Source organism: Trachypithecus francoisi, unplaced genomic scaffold (assembly GCF_009764315.1).
Source record: "Trachypithecus francoisi isolate TF-2019V2 unplaced genomic scaffold, Tfra_2.0 Lachesis_group20, whole genome shotgun sequence".
Taxonomy (NCBI): domain Eukaryota; kingdom Metazoa; phylum Chordata; class Mammalia; order Primates; family Cercopithecidae; genus Trachypithecus; species Trachypithecus francoisi.
In genome coordinates this window covers 16,988,153-16,992,187 of record NW_022681466.1, presented here as the reverse complement: position 1 = coordinate 16,992,187, position 4,035 = coordinate 16,988,153, and positions in this window count along the sequence as shown.

Sequence of the window (4,035 nt, the reverse complement as noted above, 5' to 3'; positions counted from 1 at the left end):
GGGGCATTCAGGAGAAAACCAAAGTCCCTGAAGAGAAGCTTAAAGGATAGGTAAAATGGCGTCTATGGGCTTGTCTATCTATCCCCTTGACCATACAGTTTTGGGGTGACAGAGGCCCATTATAATGGGTCAAAACAGAGTATGCATTCTAGAAGGAAGTTAATATTCTTATCTGCCATGTCAAGGGTTATCTGAGGCTTCTCAGAAGATATGGCTAGTTGTCCAACGAGGTGTAGTAGAAGGTCTCGGGCCCCGTCACTCTTGGGCTTGCCTGGTTGTTTTGGCAATCTGGTTTGGGTGCAGATGGCTGCTGTAAGGTACATGGATGTGCTTTGGTCAAGGAATAGCCCGAGGCAGATATCCAGGCCTGCATGACTCAGTGAGACTGGTGCACAGGCGCTCACCTCCACTTGTTATATATATAACCTGTTTGTGTAAGCTCATACTTGGCTCTACACCACTACCGTCTGTAAAAGGTATAACTGCCCTGCTGACACTGTGCACAGGGGCTCAACGTGGCTCAACATGGCTCAACATGGCTCTTGTGCAGGCACAGGTACCCAGAAAGAGACTGAAGCTACTGACCCCTGTAAGGGAGAATGACTGGCTGGCGGATGGACAGAGGTGAGCCAGGACATGACTTGGCTTGTGCCCAAAGAGAAAAGTTAAGCTACTAATCTTAGAGCTGGCTGGCCTTGCAGGCCAGTTGTGCAGCTGTGCGTAGGAGCCAGCTGCTGAGAGGAGTCAAAGAGTCACAGCAGACAGCCGAGATAAAGGCGAACAATATAAAAGAGCTAGTGTGAGAGAACTGCTGATGAAGAGAGCTGCTGAATAAAACTACATTTCACCTGCCTACAGTCCCCCAAGTGTTCTTTCAGCTATTCATCTATCCACCCACTCCTCTCAGACCTCATCAAGGGGTGCACCCTAACTCTGGGCATGACATTTGTTGTAGTCATGGCCCTGGAACTAACATCTCCCTTTGGAGGAAGACTGGGCAATCCCTCTTCCAATGACCAGTTTCCTTAGTGTGCACACTGATTCATGCCCAAAGCACGCTGACTTGGACACCCAGCTTTGGGCTTCCCCTTTCAGCTTCCCTTGTTCAGTCCAAGAGTCAGGAGAGAAACTCTATGTGGGAGGTGAGCTTAAGGCTGTAGCCAAGAGCTGCACCTTGTGGGAGGTCCTTCTTGCTCCTCTTTCTGCTTCCTCTGCTTTGCCCCTGTTATTAAAAACTAAAGATGCCATATCCAAAAGCTGTTTCATAGGAGTCTAGGGACATATAGCCACATAGTGGGTTGTTTGGTTTTTTTTGTTTGTTTTTTTGCCTTTTTTTTGAGACAGAGTCTCGCTCTGTCTCCCAGGCTGGAGTACAATGGAGCAATCTGGACTCACTGTAACCTCCACCTCATGGGTTCAAGCAATTCTCCTGCCTCAGCCTCCCAAGTAGCTGGGATTACAGGCACTTGTCACCACGCCCGGCTAATTTTTGTATTTTTAGTAGAGACAGGGTTTCGCCATGTTGGCCAGGCTGGTCTTGAGCTCCTGACCTCAAGTGATCCACCGCCTCAGCCTCCCAAAGTGCTGTGATTACAGGCCTGAGACACCACACTGGCTCCCATAGCTGCTTTTTGTAGTTTCCTGTGGATATCAGGGGCAGATGGGGTTATAAAATGTCTTCCCAAAAGGGTTTGTCCTTCCTTTGAGGCAGGATATTATACTTCCTGATTGCTTCAACTAAATGCCCTTGAAATAAAGCTGGATTCTCATCTTTATCCTGAGAATCTTCCTTAACCTGTTCATAGTTAATAGGCTTTTTCATACATTTCTTCATCCCTTCCAACAAACGTGACCATATGATCTCTCCTCCCCAAGTCCTCACTGCCCCTTTGATAGTTCCACTCTGCATCTTGATCTAGAACTGCTATACTTCCTGCCTGATAAATCATATGGTTTGGGTTGCGAGCCAATACGTCATCTGCATGGGTCCTAGCTGTCCCCAAAATGCATTGTTTCTCTTCTACTGTACAACACAGAGACAACAAAACATGCGGATCCTGCCAAGTTAAACTATAGGTCAGAGTTGATTTCTCAAACTTATCTATAAATTGTCCTGGATCTGCAGAGAAATTACCAACCTTCTCTATATATAGAGGCAAATCAGACGTAGAAAAGGGAATGTGTACTCTCACAGTGCCCTCTTCCCAGTTTGCCACTTCTCTAAGTGGACAAAGATTTCCCCTTAGAGGTTGATAGGAGGCCCCACTATGAGTAGTACTCACTGGGCTGAGTTCCGTGGGGAGTGGTGGGTATAGAGTGGGACTAGCTGGGTAAGGAGAAGGGACGAAGGGTTCTCAGGAACTTTCAGGTGCACTAGAGGGAGAAAGAACTGACACATCTGAATCTTCAGAACTGACACAAGGAGGTTCTGCTCCACCCAAAAATGCCCGCTGAACCACGGCAGGGCTTGCATGAAAGGATCACCTACTATGTCTAGATATTTTTCTTCTTTTCCTCTCATCAAATATGATTCACATTATCCAAATAACGCAAGTGAGCTGAGCCATGAATCTTAGATAAACCACAACATGGACTTTGACAAAAATGTCAAATAAGGCAAAATAAATGAAGAGGATTTAGATAAGAACAACCAGAGCAAACAATAGCAGCAGTATGGATTGGAAAAGCAAAGCAAAGCCGGTTTGCCCGAATCCAAGAAAGGAAAGTTTTTTTGTTTTTCTTTTAAGACAGTCTTGCTCTGCTGCTAAGGCTGCCGGAGTGCAGTGGTGCAATCTTAGCTCACTGCAAACTCCGCCTCCCAGGTTCAAGCGATTCTCCTGCCTCAGCCTCCCAAGAAGCTGGGATTACAGACATACACCACCACACCCGAGTAATGTTTGTATTTTTAGTAGAGATGGGGTTTCACCGTGTTAGACAGGATGGTCTTGAACTCCTGACTTCAGGTGATTGGCCCACCTCAGCCTCCCAAAGTGCTGGGATTACAGGCGTGAGACACCACACTTAGCCATAAAGGAGCTTTTTTAGTGTGCAAAATGAAACAAAACAGCAAGGAGAAAAGTCCCCTGATTTCCATCGTAATGCTTCTCAGTCACACTTAGCATAGCAGCAACAAAACAGAACCATATCTATCTAATTGCTCATAGTTGTTAAACACCAAATCTCAATCAGCAATTTTAGAGACGGGTCCTCCAATACTTTTTGTTCTCAGTGTTTCACAAGCAAACGGACAGAAATCGGGAAGGACACAGGAGAAGAATAAGGTAAAATCCCTAAGGCCAGTGAAATGAAGTCTCCTGAAAATGACAGTGAAACGGAGACAGCAACCAAGACAAGGAGAACGAGGCAGATTAATACTAAGAGCATAGCTTGCGGTGTGAAACCTATTTTTTAGCCGAGAGGGACTTTACTGAGGGGCCTCTAACCCTCCTAGGTTGGGCCTCTAACCCGAGGTCAAGCATCCTTGCCTTTTATTAAGAGGGGCCTCTAACCCACTCTCTTTTAGGAAAGACTCTAACTCCACTAAGTTGGGCCTCTAACCCAATCCCATTCTTTACCTGGGCACTCCACCACTTACCCAAAGTCGTCCAATCAGTGCTGCAGTCTACTTCCTTTGGGTTGGGTGAGTTTCTTCAGTATAGTCCCTTCCGTCGTTCGCCAGAAATATGTTATAGGGCCCCAACACTTACCCAAAGCACTATAGTCCCATCTGTGGTCGCCAGAAATATGTCACAGGAAAAGGGCCCCGATCCAGACTCCGAGAGGATTCTTGGATCTCGCGCAAGAAATAACTCAGGGCAAGTCCGCGGTGCAAAACAAAAGCAAGTTTATTAAGAAAGTAAAGTGAAAGAACAGCTACTCCAAAGACAGAGTAGGACGTTCCCGAAACTAACAGAAGGAACGTATCCACCCTAGGTACAATGCTCGTATACATGGGGAGAGGTGCTCTGCTACAAGGGTTTGTGATAAAGGATTAATTTTAATTATTATATTTTGCAAGAATCCCTATTACTATTT